At 40.1% G+C, this 18,499-nt stretch overlaps 1 long non-coding RNA gene across 3 annotated transcripts in view; it reads left to right on the top strand.

The window, feature by feature from the left end:
* LOC148217179 (uncharacterized) overlaps nt 1–18,499 on the top strand; it is a 45,906-nt gene that overhangs the window by 4,251 nt on the left and 23,156 nt on the right. For all 3 annotated transcript variants that reach the window (XR_015797645.1, XR_015797647.1, XR_015797644.1), the window contains exon 2: nt 9,714–9,781. This is a non-coding gene — a long non-coding RNA (uncharacterized LOC148217179). The remainder of the gene's footprint in view (nt 1–9,713; nt 9,782–18,499) is intronic.

Raw genomic sequence — 18,499 nt, 5'->3', positions numbered from 1 at the left:
GGTTAGAGAATTTATTCCTAAAAAAGTAATCTAACTTCTCCATTATTAATTTTTAGGCATCAGAGGACATATTTATTCCATAGAGATTTAGAGTCTTTTAAAAATTGGCTAATCATGTGTTTACACAAAAGTGTTGTTATCACTATTGTCCTGTTTCAATAGTCTAACATGGTTACCAAGTGCTTTTAGTATGTTCTAGTTGTACATCATTTGTGATTCTATTTCCATTCCTCTTTTGCTGAACATTGCTTTGTAGACCTTCACTGGGTCACAATGTGGGACAAAAATATATGTGAGAATAAGATAATATGCAAAATACCAGTGTACACATTGTATAAGCAGAAACTGCCAGTTATAGATGCTGCAAAATGTGATCTCTCTGTGAGCATAAGAACCTTGCCAGATCACATGAAAAGTCAATCTTCTAGTTTAACATCTGGGGGAATGGTTACTCTGAATTGTACTGTTTAATTGGGGGTCTTTCTTAATCAAAGGATGATTCACAAATGACCTGATATGCAAATAATATACAGCCTTCATGCTAAATATGATGAGCTCCCAGGCATAACTAGTTGGTTATTCTGGATTATGTGTCCTTCCAACAGACTGAAAATCCAGACTGCAATCTTATATTTTCTTCTCAGAGTGTAAGTCCCATTCGACTCATTGGGGCTTATTTCTGATTAAAGTTCTGATTAAATACAGCATGGGAAGATGAAAAGGTACTCCTGTGTCCACCTTCTGTGATGATGTAGTAAATTAATGTTGTATCTGAATTTGCCTTGCAATGTCTCAAACGTTTTCTTCCCTGTGAGTGGCTTCTGTGGTTCTATCTCAGTGTTTCTCAACCTTGACAATTTTAAGATGCGTGGGCTTTCAACTCCCAGAATTCCAACAATTCTCCATGCTGGCTGGGGTATTCTGGGAGTTAAAGTCCACACAACCTAAAGTTGTCAAGGTTGAGAAACTCTGTTCTACATTGTTTATTGTTAGAGGTGAGGAAAGAGCTATAGTTGATGCTTTCTGTGGAATAGGTTTCTACCACTCTAAAGCTTCCCTGCCAAGAATTTGCTCTTTCTGCTGGAATGTAATTAATGAGTGGGGAACTAGAGATGATTGTACAATAAAAGTAGGGGCATTCATAGTACCTCTTAAGTCCAAGTACATCACAGCTGACCCATTTCTTCTTTGAAAGAAATCCCTAGAATAAATTCGTTTTTTCCTGCACAGAATTTTTTTTCTGTGCAGCACAGTCACAAACATTAGTGGTGTGTATTCTGCATTGAGCAGCCACATTAGAATCAAATGACATGTTATCTGTGAACAGATTTTTTAAAATCATTCTCAAACAACAGGAAGCCAAAGTTTATGCCAATTAGTCTGCTGTCTGAAAATTTATACCCTTCAAATCAGGATTTCAGACATGCTTGACAAAGGAATAGATGGGACCCTCTTCAATTTATATTTTAATAAGATGACGTGATTGCATAATTCTCAAATATGGCAGGAACAAGCTGGCCTCGATTCCCAAGCCGGGTTCTCTTCTGCTACAGTGATCAAGAGCTATGAAAACACTCTCATTATAATTCTTCAGTGGAATTCTAAGAGAAAGGAAGGGGGCCTGGAGGAGGAGGTTCAAATAAAATCACAATGCACCTAAACATTGCAGACATGGTTTCTAATATCCATGCATACTTACATATTGAATTGGGCAAAAGTGGTGAGTGGTTGAAGTGGTAGGCTAGGGCTGGGAAGACCCAGGTTCAGAGGCAGAGGAATATCGTTGCTGTGGGGAGGAATGCGATGTACATTGGCTTGAGCTCCTGAAGCAAAGTGCAGTCAATAAATAAATAAACAAACAAAATGTACTGTATAAATATAAGAGCAGTGCAAGGATGGCTTCACAAAGCACATTGGTACAAGCAAAGCACCTTCCTTGAAGCACTAAAGCAGCTATATTCCCTGGACAGCACTTCGCTGGATCTACCAGTAGTGAAGTGGCTGTGCATGGACAGATGTGTGAAGGTAGCAGAGAAAGCCTACAAAGCAGCCATGTTGAACCTTCAGGAGAATATGGTTGTTTTACACTTTGAGACGGAGCAATTTGTTCATGCCAATGTGCTTTGCAGAATGCTGTTTTCAGATGCCTTCCGTACCTATCATAAATACTGATGTAGCTCAATAATATTACATATCTTGTGCTGAAGCACTGCTTCCTCCAAATGGTACAGTAAGTCTTCCCAAGACACACTGAACTTAATGGTATCCATCAGCCTTCACCAGTCTGGCACCCTCCAACTGTTTGAAATGCAGCTCGCAGAATTCCTAATCAGTTTGATCAAAGGAACAAAGATTCACAAAGACGTTACCCAGTCTGCATGTTATGTAACTAATCTGTCTCTTACTTCTGAGATTGACACAGAGGTAGAAGTTAGTTATCCTTCGTTTGTATGAAATGTGCAGTCTTATTCTTGGCTCAAAAATTGTACCCAAATACATCAAAAACATACATTTTAGGTTAAAATGCATACAAAAATATATGTTTTAACACAAAATATGTACCCCAAAAATACCATTTTCTAATAAACTGTATTCAAAAAAGCATATTCTGGGTTAAATGCATCTTGTGAAAAAAATATTCAGACATAATATGAATTTACATTCTTAATTGTTTTGAACATGTAGTGATGTGGAAACAAGACTGAACACATTTAGCATTGATCAAGTATGAGGCTAACACAAATTAGAGTGATTTTCCATTCCTAAACATGTTACATGTTAAGTATAACATGCAAATTGCATTCCAAAAAAATCTACAGAGAATTAAATATATGGATTTCAGTAGACAGATTCCCAAATAATTTGAAATAACAGGGCCATTTGTGGTGAATAAAATCAAGATGGTAGCCACAACCACTAAACTGAAGATTCACTCCTTTTTTACAGAGTTCCTTGCACATGCATATACTGTATGTAAGTAACTTGTTCAGGGCTGAGGCTCACTCTTAGCCTTTCAGGAACTTTCTGGGGATATATTCCAAAAAATAGTAGGTGGGTCCAGGGGAGGAAACTATATTCAATTTCATTTCCTTCGCATATAGTTTAAAATAAAATTAGTTATCAGAATTAATAGCCAATCATATATCAAATAATTTTCTCTTTTTTTACATTAAAAATTATTATTTGGTAACCAATTTGAAGGTCTCTGAGGGCTGCATCCAAGGCTTTAGGGAGGCCGCAGGTGGACCTGATAATCCAAGTTCTACATCACTGATTTAGGACAGGACCCAAACCAACATATCAAACTGATATGATAGCCCCAGATAGAGAGTATTACAATAATCTAGCCTGGATTACATCAAGGAATGTGTCACTGAAACCACCTTCTCTCAGAATCATTTCAATTAGTTAACCAACCAATGCTGATAAGCATATTCCTGGCCACTGATGTCATGGAAGAAAAGGCTATCAGTACCTCCTGCTCACAATGAATATGTATTACTGGTAATATGAGTAGCAATGGGTTTCTAGAGACCCTTGCTACAGAACAATAGTTAGAGGCAATAGCTTTTTGTTTTCCAATAATTTAAATTAAATTAAATTAATTGAATTAAATTAATTGAATTAAACTAAATTAAATTAATATCTGGTCAACCATTGTAGTAAAGTAGATGCACATACATTTGATCTGGTCTAGATTATGCTATTTGTTCTATGAAAGATGAAATTTCCCAAGAGCTCTGCTGCTCCAAGTGGTTGAAAAGTACTGAGTATATTTGGCCTAAAGAAGGGAAGGCCAAGGGGAGACATGTTAGCAGTCTTCCAATATCACAGGGAAGAGGGTATTTTTCCATAGCTCCTGAGCGTAGGATAAGAACTAATGGATGGAAGCTTTACAGAGGGAGGCTCAAACCGCCCAGAGTCCCTCCTTGTGGGGGAGTTGGGTGATGATATAAATTTGATATATAAATAAATAAAATAAAAATAAATAAATTAAAAGATGCTAATGTCACAGGAAGGTTGCACAACAGCAACAGACATGCCTACACTTTTCCCTCCCTTGTTTCCTTTCAAGAGCCCTGTCCTTACCTTTAGAAATCGGGGTGACATGGAAGAAAGGAGAAGAGACAAAAACAGAAGGAAGGGAAGCAGAAAGTTGAAGGCACAGAGGAAGAAGAGAAAAAAACAAAAGTATGAGCCAAAGTCTAACACTGAGGCACATCAAATATGCAAACAGAAGTCTCCCACTCCACTTTCCATGCCTTACATGAAAAGGAAGGATGAGCTGAGCAGCCTGTTCCCCAAGATTATGCACATCATAGCACACCCTGTTTTGCTGTTGCTTATACCAGAAGTAAACTTACATATGTGCCATGGCCCCAACCAGAGGTGTCTCAGGTTGTGGTCAAAAAGTCAAGTTGGCAGCCACGACAGTGTGATCAAAGCTCACATAGAAAGCAGGTGGAGCTTTAATCCACTATTATGATCCACCATCTTAACTTTTTTGACCATAACTTATGGGCACCTCTGACGCTTAAATATCTTTTGCCCTTGTGGCACAGTCACACATTTATGTGACTGTTGCACAAATCTGGCACAGTTCTTACCAGTGATTCTCTCTCTGTTTAGCATTATTCCACTAAATGCTGCATGAGCCAGAAGGTAGAAGTATTTATTTTTTACTGTATCTGAGTTACATATCCAAAGATTCTGACCTTCAAATACAGCCCTGAAGAGAGCTAGAGAATGAGAATGTGTGCATGCATGTATGAAAGAGGGAGACAGACAAATGATGTGAAAATGAACAGCTACCTCTATGTCCAGCAACAACCTTGAACATGCTAAGCTTTCCTCGGTCCATTCTAAACCTTCTGTAGCTCTCCATGGGCCTCCCTAGCAGCCACTGCTAACAACCCCAGAGCAGCAGGATTGTGGGAGGAACAGGTGCTCTAGTCGGCCGCAGCTGGGTCTCATGCTGAGTAAAGAGCATAAGTGGCACGGCCGCTCCTTCCCCAGCAACTTTTAATCAAGCCACCTACCTGTACAGGCTTAATTGCTAGATTCTCTTATGATGATGGACTTGGTTTTAAATGCTGGGAATATTTTACACCTTCAGCTAAGGTAAAAGGGCCACTACTTGCAAGGGTTTAATTTCTCTAGTGGTGCTCAAGGAGCTATAACATCTTCCCCACCCACTCAGGGATCAGTGATGTGTGTCAGTTTTCCTATGTTAATCTTTGGTGAAGCTTCTCCTGAGATGTAACGCTTTTAGCTGCAAAGGCAAGCTGAGTTGTTGAATTCCAAAAGAAGCTCCTTATCTAAGGAAAAAAGCATTTTCCTTAATCCCTAGTCTTACCTTTGACTGATATTATCTGGTCACAGGCTGAAATAATATCACCATCTCTTGGATTTTATTGTATTTAATAATTGCATTTTATATTTGTATTATTTATGTTTTTACTGATTTTAAATTGTTTTGTTGGGAACTGCCCAGAGTCCCTCCTTGTGGGGGAGTTGGGCGGTGATATAAATCTGATAAATAAATAAATAAATTTCAGGAGGGAAAGATACTGTGCATAGAAGACCCCATCCCCAGGGAAGACAAGTTGAAGTCCCCCAAGATGATAAGCCTGGGGAACTCCACTGCCAACCCAGCCATGGAATCAAGGAGTTCAGGCGGGGGGGGGGGGGCTATGCAGCAAGGGGACTGGTACAGGAGCAATAGTCCCAACTGATCCTTGGAGCCCAACTTAATAAACAGGGTCTTGCAATCTGTGGGTCAGCCCCCTGGAAGCATCCCAAGTGTCTTGGATGGCCACTGCCATCCCACTACCACTACTCTGGGCTCTTAGCTGATGCCACACCCGAAACGCAGCTGGACACATCTCAGAAAGGGGAGCTTCCCTCAGCCAGGTTTTGGTAATACACGCCAGGTCAACCTTCCCATCCACTATCAAGTCGTGGATGAGGGTGGCCTTATTACAGACTGACCTGGCTTTCAGCAGCAGCAGCTGACAGCCCAGGGCCTTGAAGGTCTGCCAACAGGGGCCTGAAAATGAGATCTGGGGGCTGGAACACACCACAGGAACAATATACCTGTGACATGGTCCCTGAGAGCAGCCCGTCCCCTGTCTCCCATATCTCACCCTACTCATCCCTACGGAGACTTCTCCCCTGCCCTGCCCAAAATGGTCCAAACCCAGGCCCACCCACCCCCCACCTTACACAACCAACAATCAACTACAGGGTCCCCTAAGACCAGAGGCACTTCAGAAAAGCACTTAGTGCTGCCACCCAACAAGGGACCCTCCCTCTAACCCAATCCTTCATACAATGCCTTCAACCAGTCCCCTCTCACCAGACTGGTAGGCATCCAAACATCCAGCCATCCACAGTCCCAATACACAAAGCCTCCTCCCCCGACTCTCACATGGAGATGGTAGACAGAATCACCCTCCACAATCCTCCTCTTTGATAACAAGTCCAAATCTCAAACGAAGTCCTTCTGGGTTGCAATGATTCCCAGTTTAAAGCAGCACATCCTAGATAGCCACTTCAAAGTCCCTTCCTGTTCTCAGCCAGGAAGAACGTAAGATGCCCATCCAACCATGTGGGAGGGAGAAAGCTGCAGCCACAGGGCCCAGGTCAATGCCACCGCGCCGGCCTAGCCCTATCTCCACTATCTCACCCATACCCCAATGTCCATGATTTAACCAGAAAAGTGTTGGTTAATACTTTAATGGGAGATCACCAGCAAATCCTAGGGTTAGCTGAAATAATCTTTTGGAAGAAACTAACGGCAAACCACTTCCATACTGATGCCAAGAAAACTGCATGCTCTATCCACATAGTCAGCAGGAGTCAGGCTCAACTCCAGAGCGTCTTTCTTCTTAAGAGGATTGGGTTTACGAATTCTAGTCTTCATAACATGCAGTGTTCTTCTGTGACTAAGAACAAATGTAGCAGTTAATAAACTGTAGGGACCATTTGCAATCTAGTTCAATTTAACTACATATCCACAGGAGAATATTTGCATATTCATGGAGATACAGTACGTGCTCCATATTTGGCTATTATAATTAATAGTGTAGCAGAGAGGACAAAGGAACATTATTTTCTTGTGCTTTTAGTCTGAAATATGACTATAATTTGCAAATGATTTCACAGTCAAAGTACCTTGAATGAAATTTGGGTGGGCTGTCTTCTTTGATGGAGTTGTTAGGGAAAATATGGCTGTGTGTTAAATTTGCTGGTCAAAATAGCATAGTTCTGAATGGCATTCTGAAAGACATATCCTATCTAAGTTGGTACAATCTCCTTGCAAGGGCACATTGTGGCTGTGGTTTTGATTACTCTGCCTCTGTGCATATATACATACAGAAAACATGTTGCCGCAGCCTGTCAGAACCTTTCAAGACCTTTTCCCTTCTTTTGGCCACTCTTTGGGATGAGCCAGAGGTGGGCTTGTCTACTCCCATTACAATCACACATGTGCCTTTAGGCATTTGCAGAGGCCCTTCTGTGTCTCTCCCAGGGTAACTTGGCAACCTGTTCTGCCCTAGGCTTAAAAACATTTCTCAGTGTTGACTTCTTCTGAGAGGTTCCTGCAGTTTCTGAGAAGGGCTATCAGATCAACTTATACTATGCATTAGAGAGCATTTGCCTGAATCAATATCCTTAACCACAATGTTCAATACAAAGATAAAGTCTGCTTGATTTCTAATGATTTCATGCACATATTCATGTAGTTTTCTTAGCAGTAATGCTGAGATGGTTTGCAATTCCCTATTTCTGGGGATTTTTTACATTTATTTATTTTCCTTCCTAGCCTACAGTCCTGGAATGATCTCCCATCCAAGTACTAAGCAGGCTGGATTTTGCATAGCTTTTTAAGATTGGCCAAAGTTGGCTAAGTGCTGCCATCTAGCTAGACTAGCCATGATGAAGCAAGCAAGTATGGCTGCAGATCACCCCTACAGTGATAGCAAGTAGCAAGGGAAGAGCCCTCTCCTATGGAAAAGTCTATCTTTTGTCTCCTATGGGAAATCTCTCCATGTGGCAGGAACAAAAATGTATTCAGTCTCATTATACCTGATGGATCCCTCAGTTACTTTTATTATTAAATTATTCTTAAATTATATTATTAATTATTCTTCAGAAATACAGAGGTTCTTGTATCTTGTGGATGTCCTACTCCTATCTGTTAGTATAATTTGTATCAATTGCTCCAATTTGGGAAGTTTTGATGATAATGACTGGGTTTCCATACCACACTGAGGTAAAATGTGGTTGCTTGGCTTTATTTATTAGATTTACACCGCACATTGTATAGAAGAGCTCAAGGCACCATACATCATGCTCCCTCTTCCTATTTTTCCCCACAACAACAACCTTGTCAGAGAGGTTGGGCTGAGAGAGAGTGACTGGTCCAAAGTCACCCAGTGAGCTTCCATGGCTGACATTCACTAACCAAAATGGCTTCTACACACATACCAAGCCACATTTGATGAGGGAAACACCATGGACACCCAGTTCTACCAGTTAGAAGCACCACTTTATGGAGAACTTTCAAGAATTGCTTCACTTGAATGTTTGAAGCAATGTTTTCTTCTAAGATCGCAAGGAGCAATCAAAAAAACTTTCTTCTAGACTGTTTGCTCATTTGCCAGATTCAACAGTGGAAGTAGATAGTCTTTCACCTTCAAGCCTCGGTTTTCCAGGCAAAACCCAATACCTTCTAAAACTATGAATTAACTTTAAAAAAAAAATGGAATCAAGTTCTTTGTGTATTTTGAAGAAACTTAAGAAATCAAGATTAAAAATGGTATTCACTTTGTAATGGTGAGAGAGAGGAGGAGGGAGGGGAGATGTTACTGAAATACTGTGGATATGATTCAAATAGGATCCTTTTTATAAACATCATAAATATATTGATTGAATACATTTCAATATATTTAAAATAAGATATTGGGGGAATCCCTTGAGTCTTTATTGAAAAGGCAAAGCTTGCCCAGAAATACTGTCTTTTTGTCCTGTTTTCTTTCCAGTATTTTGGGAGCCAGGCACTTATTCCTTCTTAGAATCAGCGCTCGCAATGCAATAAAGTAACTTTTATTCACTCCCTTCTGTTTAGCAGATTGCAGGCTAGAACAAGGGGCAGGGGAGGATCCTAAAGCTTTGACAGATGGCCCTGAACGCTTGTCTCCTGCTGAGCCCAGCAGGGCCTGGAGTTCAGGACGGTCAGAAGGACTCCTGCCTATGAAGTGAATAGCAACTATAGTCTGCCAGACTTTTCCCTATAGAAAGCCTAGCATTGGGCATGTCACTCCTGAGTTTTTTTCGGTGTGGTTAGGAGAGCTTCAGAAACTTCCAAAAGCATTTGGCTGCCCTACACAGTGGCCAGACGCCTTGCTACTAGAGAACTAAGTAGGAAATTGAAATCAAAGAAGCAGGAGGACCTGCAGTAGGCATGGAAATCTTAAACATTTTGCTCGTTGGTAAGCATAAGTGAAGACTTCACAGAGGATTCCATTTCAGTGAAAAGCTGGAACCAGAATAGATGTTGTTTAGTTTTTCATTTTTATTTTTGGGAATGGCCTTACCAAACAAGCTAACAAAAATAGGACACTGTGGCTATAAAATGCCACTTAGGTGAATTTTTGCTAGTTACTTCTCAGCTGGAAACCTGCTGATATTTTTCCCCTTCTTTATAGCCATGTCCCCCACCTGTTAGCCCAAGGGTACATTTGAATCCAGGAACATTGCAAACAAATCTTTTCTGGTAAGCGTAACACTTTTTATTATATGCTAATAACTGTTTGTAAATCATTGGCAATTACTTTTGTAAATCATTACTGGTTACAACCTGCTTGATAGTAAGAGCTGCTTGTCCTGGATAAGACAAAATGTGTGTTATATTGGGCATCCAACATACAGGAATGTCAATATGGATTTGAGAATACTGGCAATCCCAGATGAATCTACAGGCTGTCTGAAAATGTGAAAGGGTGTGTGTGTGCTGAACTGGGGGGGATGCTATTAGCTGTCACTAGTTTCTGATATATGTAACATGTTGAATGTTCACAAGATTCATCAAGGATTGCCAACACTCAACATTAGAACATTAAAGACCAAATTTTGGAACTTTGGTTTAATTTAACAATTTATTTAATCTTATACAAATCACAAGAGGCAGCCAATCCTCACAATAAATTAATTATATAATGCTACAACCTGATGAAAGATTATTTTGATTAATCTCTTAATTTTTATTCAACTTTATTGGTGTTTCTTTGCTTCTGTGTATACAAGTTTAGCATAAAAATATGGCAAATTGCTTAGCACAAAAAGTCAAATCCAATTTTAGTCATGCTGAGAGCTGTGCCACTGAAATGAAGAGAAAGTTTAATTTAAACTTAAGATACCATCCCACTAATTTCAGTGGGACTATTCGAAATAAACTAAAATCCAAGTCAATAATTCACAGCTCTTTTTATTAATTTCAACAAATTTATGTTAGCATTTAAGATGAGATGTAATCTAGCATACATTAAGCAGTCCCTTATTGGAGGAATAAACACACATTCTGTATTTCTTATTCAAGGAAGCATCAAAACAGCATCAGAATAAAATAGTACCAGCGAAAAACAAATAATCATTAGGCCTTAGACTTCTTACTTGATAAAAACCAAATGTGAAAACCGCAATGTGTCTTAAATGCAAGAAAAAATGAAATCATGTTTCTGAAACTGTTCAGGGTGTCATTTATTTAAAGGATTTTTTAAAAAAACAAGTTGACCAAAAAAGCGATATCCTGCAAAAGCCACCCAAATACTCTGTACCGAATGCAGAACCTGTTAACAACTGAATGCTGGAGGGATGCCATCTGGTGGCTGCAGAGTGAGTTCTGGGGGGGAAAAATACTCCGTCATGCAAGGGACCAACCATCTCAGCCTTGGGATGGCGCATCCCTCTGGCAGGGAGCAGGCTGCAAGTTTAATTTCCAGCCTTGCCTGATGAAAAAAGTCCCTGGCAGCAAGTTATGGAAAGACTATTTTTTCTCTGAGATTCTGACATTACTTATGAAGGCTGCACCATTTCTGATCTTACTTGAGAAAGATAGCCTGTGTCTACAAAATAATCTGCTATCCAGAAACAATTATCCAGAAGTGAAGATTGTTACCTGCAGGCCCTTTATTATTGTTTATTGCCATCTTGTTTAAATACAATTGGCTATCCCTTTTCAGCACACTAATTGGCCTTGCCTTTTCAGTCCTCTGATAGGTTATGCTGTTTTATCACATGTATATTATCTGCATATCCAGTGAAAAGTATCAAGCAATTTAATTTCATGTTAGAAGAAGGAATGAAAGGCAAATTGCTGCTCCTCTTACTCTGCCTAATACTCTCAAAAATAATATTGCTCTGCCCCCAGACTTTTTGCTTTTTCTTGTATTGTCATAGTTTGCTATTATTTTCAAGGACATTTGCTTGCTGCAATCATGTTCAAGTCCGTGGAGGCAGATGGGAGGATGGGTATACCAAAAGGAATCATTTCAATTCTATTTAGTTCATTATTGATTCTAAAGATGAAAGTATACAGGATCTTGGCAAAGGTATATTCCTGAGCCTATATTTATCAGAATAATACAAATGCAAGAAGTGGGAAGAATATGTGTATGGAGTAAATTGGTATAAGGAGAAGGAAGTAAAATAGCCTTCAGAATCATCCTCCCTCCAGCCTGGCTTACTTCCTGTTTTGGAGCCATACCAGGAGTCCCCTTACCCTTCTTTCTTTTTCCACGTCTCTGTTGTTGGATACATCATCCTCATCCACCAAACTGTTTCCTTCATGGTGCAGAACAGAGGAGGGATCACCTGGTGTCCTACTCTCCATCACGATTCTGCTGCCATTATGTACATAGAAGGATTAAGGCTGGAATAACCAAAGGATGTTCCCTTTGGGATTCTCCATGCTCATTACTCACAGTACTGGAAAGATATAAAGAGATATATAATATACACTCTTCCTAATCATGTTTCTCCCTGTTTTTGCCTGCCTTTTATCCCATTTTAGCCAGTTACCTGTTTCTGATGTTTGCTGATGATTCATAAATAAATATCAAGTTACATTTCTGCAAGCTGAACTGAGTGGCGTGTATGCTTGCTCTGATCTGGATGTAGGAATTGATGGAAATGTGCTGGGTGCTAACCAAACTGCTAATTACACAATCATTTTCCAACATTTGTGACATCCTGCCACTTCCTCTATCTTCCCTGTGTCCTCACTCTTCCCTGTATTTTCTTCCTGCCCCTTCAGCCTTTGTCTCTCCCTCGCCCAAGCCTCTCCCTTGCCTTCCCTCTGAGTCTGTCTCCTTTATTGCCCAGCTGCTCACTTTTCTGCCACCCTCCCCATTGCTCCCCTGATCCAGCCCTCCCCCTCCTCCTCCTCCTCCAACTCTTTGCAGCCCAGAAAGCAGGTGTTCCTTGGCCACCATCCCCGGATCTAGCCTTTGTTGTGATTAGTATGACTATTCTAACAGTGGATGAGTAGCAAAGATGGCAGGAATCAGGAGGAAAACAGAGGGGGGTATATGATTACAGAGCTCCCTGGGTGATTTTCAGACAGGCATACTCTCCCTTAGCCCAACATACCTCAAAGGGTTCTTGTTGTGGAAGTAAAATGACAGGACACCCCCCGCCCATCCCCAGAAAGCCACAAATGCATAATAAACTTTTTCCCAGTGAAAGTCACATGGTATGACCATCTTTCCAAAGGACCCTGTTTTTAGAAAATTTACAAATGATAATTTTGTTGCTCCCAGACCTTAGAATTCCCTGCAGAGGATATCAGAATAGCTTTATCTTTGTTATCTTTCCACTTGTGTTTTTTATTCAGACAGGTTTTAAATTTAACATTGCAGAAGCAGATGTTACCAGTGGTGCTCTTTATTTTTTGCTGATGGGCTTTAAGTATAATTGTGTATTTTGTCTTACATTTTAATGCAAAAGCCAGTTTGAACACTGTTTGTAATAGAATGGTGGAGCATAGATACAGGTCTAAAGAAGAAAATAATATTTCCTTAAACACAAATAGGCCACTCCAAGGAATGGGGGACAACATCTTCTCCCTGCCCTTTTCTCTAAAAGGGTTATCTCACACGTATGCACACTGAGCTCCTTGCACACAACTTGGCCTCTCCTTGAAAGCATAACAAGGTTGCAGGTGTCTGGTTCAAAAGCAGATCTCTGAACTTCCATCTGTTGCACTTGCTTTTGCATGGCTCCAAATTACTTCTTCATGGATGGCAAGAAGAAATCAAGCACTTAGCCCTTTCCTTCAGAGTCCAAAGAGTGGTTTCAGAGAAGACGTCAAAGAGAGGTGCCTTCTCTTTCATAGCTACAAGGCAGATCACAAGGGAGAGGACAGATTCAAATTCTAAATTACAGTCAAATCACCATCTGCCACACAACACCCCAGACTTAACAATTGTTGATAAGAAAGACAAAAAAAAAGTCTGGATAGTGGACACTGCAATACCTGGAGTCAGCAGAATAGAACAGAAAGAACTGGAGAAAATCACAAAATACAAAGGCCTGCAAATAGAAATAGGACTATGGCAAAAGAAAGCAAAGATAGTACCAATAGTTATAGGTGCCTTGAGCGCAATCCCGAAATGTCTGGAGCACCACTTGAAGACCACCAGCATCGACAAAATCACCATCAGTCAAAAGGCAGCTTTACTTGGAACAGCTTATATCCTGTGACAATACCTTTAACTCCATCAAACAACATCTGCCTATCCCAGGTCCTTGGGAAGGATTCGATAGGTGGATAAAAATGCCAAATCCATTCTAAACATCTGGCTGACTGTGTGACCAATAATAATAATAATAGTAATTTAGATTCTACCTTTCCTCCAAGAGCTCAGAGTGGATCATATTGGGATCTCCCTTCACAAAGCAACCATGTGAAGTAGGTTGGACTGAGCAAGAGTGACTGCCCTAATTGAGTTTCTGTGGCAGTGGGTAGACTTGAACCTAGGCTCCACAGCCTAGTTCAACACCTTAACCACTAAACCAGACTGGTCCACTAATGTGTTATCACATTAAAAATCAGAATTGCTTTTGTGGATTTGGCAGTGCAGCTTTTAGACATAATGTGGCTGGGTTCATGCATGTTTAACTAGGCTAAAACACAGTTTGGTTGCAGGGGAATCTATGGGGAGGAGGTAAAAAATGTCAAGTTCATGGATGTGATCATGCAACTGAAGCCCTGCCACTTTTTAATGTTCACTGCATGTATCACATGCATGTAAAAACTTTGATCCACAGTTGTGCCTGCGATCTTGACCCTTTTGCCCACAGACACCTCTGCAACCAAACTGTATTTTAGCCTAGTCTAACATGTGTGAACACAGCCATGTCATATCCAAAGGCTGCATTGCCATATCCACAAAAGCAACTCTAGACTGAATGATAACACACTGGTGAGCCAGTGGATAAAATTAAGGTGTTAGACTAGACCAAGGAGTCCAGGGTTTCAGTGGGCCTTTGCTTAGTGCACCCCACCCTTCCTACTAGGTTCCACCCGTCATTAATTTGTCTTCTGCCTTACACATCCCCTTTCCATTGTAGCTCAGAATGGGCCCAGAAGGAAACAGGCTCTTGATCCCTTTCCATACTTTTTTTTTACTGTTTTGCTCACTTGGAGAAAGATGGTGAATAGGCAGCACTGACAAGAAGGATGAAGAGTACTGCCAGGTCCTTCCAGGAGTAAATTAGGAAAAGGATCCCTGCTGAATGTGAAGTTCAACAGATGCCCACTTATGCCAGTCTTTGACACCAGCCTATCTTGTACATAGGTTTCAAAAATAGTTGATGCACTTTGGACTTAGCATGCATGTGAAACACAGCACAGCACTCTCTGCTATTCATTGAAGCAGCATTTCTTTTCAAGCTTCCATGCAGCTGTTTTAAGAAGTTGATTTAGAGTTACTGTAGTTCTTAAAGCAGCTGCATCTTCTTTCAGATTCACACAGAAGCCTGAAAAAAGAGACTCTGCTTCAGTAAATAGCAGAGAGGTCTTACAGTCAAGATTGCCTGAGATTTGAAGCAGTTCTTCCAAATCAGTGTCAGAGCATGGACTTCCTATTGCTCTGCCTTAAATCCAGACAACATCAAAGTGTAAATCCACAGGTTGTACTGCTGCTTCTTTATGAGAGCCTACCTGCCATCACTCATACTGTACTTTGAAAAGGCATTCATTCTAAAGCATTTGCATGATTGTACCAGTTCATTTCTAGATCCAATTTATGATGATGCTTTTGGATCTCAAAACCATGTGTGGCTTGCATCTCAAGTATCTTAAGGAAAACTTTCTCTCATAGAAGAATCTCTGAGCATTAAGAACCTCAAGCTCTGGCCAGGCTCCTTCTTCTAAAGATGTAAGCTGATCTCCCACTGGGGCAGACCCTTGTCTGCTGTGGCCCTGGAACTGTATATGTTCCCTGCTGGCTTTCTTTTAAGGATAGATGACAAGCCTGAAACTCAGTGGGACATATGAGGATCAGAGACCATCATTATCACATACCTTAAAATACTTATTGTTCTGGTAATCTTTTCTGTTTGTATTTTAAGTGGTGGAGAATCACCTGGTAAATTTCAATTGAAAGAGTAGTAGTACATAAATATAAATATTGTAAATAAGTACTATCCTCAAGACTGGGAAAGATTTTTGTTTTATGTTACTTTCAGTTTACTGCACCTTCTCCAACCTTTGCTGTGCTTGCTGGGAAGTTTGGAAGCTGTAATCTAACACATCTACAGTAATTAATACCAAGTCGTAGAAGACTGATTTCAATAATAGTGCTATATAAGCAAGAAAATACATTAAGCAAACTCCTCTTGATTTCAACTCCTCTTTCACTTGAGAACAGAGAGCAAATGCATGGAGTTATTGTAGTTGAAAGGAACATAGATTTATACTAGTTCCTAACTGTTCAACTATTTACTCCTCTCTGTTTTATGATATTGTTGAATTTATGTTGTCTTAACAACATATCATTTTTGAAGGAAAGGACCCATTTTCATTTTTTTTTAAAGGAATAAACAACTTTAATCAATAATGACTGCTGAAGTGTATAGAACACTATAGCATACAAGAGTATTAGGTCATCCTGAGAATGTTACACTCCATAATCTAGAACTTATAGGACAATGTTTATGAGATTCCAAGAGTTTCTCTTTTTTTCTGAGCAGAAAAGAAACATGTGAATGGGTCATTTGTAGTATCAGACTTTATACAAGAATTTAAAGCTCACAGTATCTGTAATTCAGGGGAGAACAGAACAGGTTCCCTTGGTAGACCTCCGGAAGATTTAGAGTATATCAACAATACGTTTTTAGTTATATTTATTTATTTATTTATTTATTTATTTATTTATATTTCAAATTTAGATACCACCCATCTCACAAAAAGTGACACTTTTTCTGAGTAGCTTAACTTTTTTTAGTTTAACAAAAAAAACCTGTTTTTCCTCTGACATTAAGCTGTAGTTTTCTCCTGCAGGAAAAGAAGAGTTAGGTTTGTGGGCAGATTTGTGTACAAGCTACATTTCTGATCGTGTGAGCAAATTCTTGAGTTTTCCACCTTCTTTGGGACCCACTTTTCTGCACCTTGTTCCAGAGAATGCAGCTCTAGCTTTAGTAAAAGACAATGAAGATTCCATAAGCCAAAAGTTTGCTGACCTCTTCTGAAGTCTATAAATGAGTTTTCAGCAGATGTTGTGAAAGATTCAATAAATTCCCAAAACTTGACAATAGGAGGAGCTGTCCACTCATTTAAATATTACATGAAATTACCTTCCTATGCCTTTCTGTTAACAATAATCATGTAGTGTAGCACATTTTCCACAACCATATTGTATTCAAAGCAGATCACAGAACAGTTAATTTAAATAAAAACACACACCGTGACAAATAAAATTACACTACAATATACCAGCATCTGTCTCTTTTCACGCCACATACTTAATCAGGTTAGATAAATACTTAGTAGATTTATTTGCACAACATGCTATGCTTTGATAAGATTAACCTTGATTAGTTTTACTTATGGCTTAGCATTTTCTGCCAACCCAGGTCATTTGATAAGTTTATGATTCAAAGTATTGCATGAACCCAGAAAATGAGTTAATTCTGTAACTGGGTTAAGCATATTATGCGCCTGCAGCCATCAAATTTCAATATTTACAAATCATTTGAAACTCATCCAGTGTTTAAATGAATGTGAACTATTGCAATGGGAGTTAAGAATGCCCAGTGTCAATCACCTCTGCATTATATCCACACTAAGCTAGTCATTTGGCAGTTCATATGAAGAGATCCAGCAGCAAGAAAGCTGAGCCACACCAAGCCAGCACAAAAGAGGAACAGGTCCTATCACTACCTACAACCCAGCTGAAAGGCCCAGCCAAAGTCCTACTTTTTGCCACTGGTCCAGCTCTAAATAGGAGACCCAAGGAGGTAGCTCCCTCAGGCAGCTGGTTTGGGTGTTATAGAGGGACAACAAATTATCGTTTGTATTATTTCCTCTGTATTGCCATGGAGGAGAAAGAAGAAGCAGTTGTGGGATTTTGTGTTTCTAGTGTCAAAATAAGGTGACCAGCTATGTACCTTTTTTTTTATGAAAAGAGGTAGCTTCTATGTACTGCTGTTTCAAATAGCAAAAAACAACCCTGCCCAAAAAGGAAAGGCAAGATCATTACTGCAAACAAGGCACTTTAAACAGCCTTCTCTCCCACCCCAAGGTTTGGGGATCGCATATAGATCTGGCCTCCCACAGGTATGAATGTGTCCCAGCAATCCAGATGGTACATTATGTCACAAGCATCCACTTGAGTGAGAAATTCATACCTAACCAATAACTGAAACTCATGGTCTCATTCACAGGCTATACACAGGCACGAAATTTGGAATATGCAAATGCATAGCTAACTCCCCAGAATTATAAAATGAGTGGATTACTTCCGTGTAATGTATTGTCGAAGGCTTTCACGGCTGGCATACGATGGCTGGTGTGGGTCTTCCGGGCTGTGTGGCCGTGTTCTTGAAGTTTTGTTTCCTAACGTTTCGCCAGCACTTGTGACCAGCATCTTCAGAGTGCAGGAGCACAGACAGGAGCAGTTCTCTCTGTGCCCAGGGTGATGTGACCCTTCTGTGGGTATTTATAGAGATCTGGGGGGGGGGGGAAAGGGGGGAATGGGGGTGTGTGGAGGGGGGTTACTGAGTGGCTGCTTGTTTTGGTGTCAGCATCTGTGTGTATCTTCCTGCAGTAGCTGAACATGCTCTCAAGCACACTGGACACAAAATCCTATTTGAAAACACAGAGATACTGGACAACACCAACAGCCACTATACCAGGCTATACCGGGAAGCTGTTGAGATTCACAAACACCAGCACAGTTTCAATAAAAAAGAGGAGAGTCTAAAAATCAAC

This window comes from Python bivittatus, unplaced genomic scaffold, assembly GCF_059951505.1.
Source record: "Python bivittatus isolate LINGU-HERP-01145 unplaced genomic scaffold, Pbiv_v1 ctg000020_np1212, whole genome shotgun sequence".
Taxonomy (NCBI): domain Eukaryota; kingdom Metazoa; phylum Chordata; class Lepidosauria; order Squamata; family Pythonidae; genus Python; species Python bivittatus.
The sequence above is the reverse complement of the archived record's forward strand: the minus strand, read 5'-3'. Positions and strand labels throughout refer to the sequence as shown.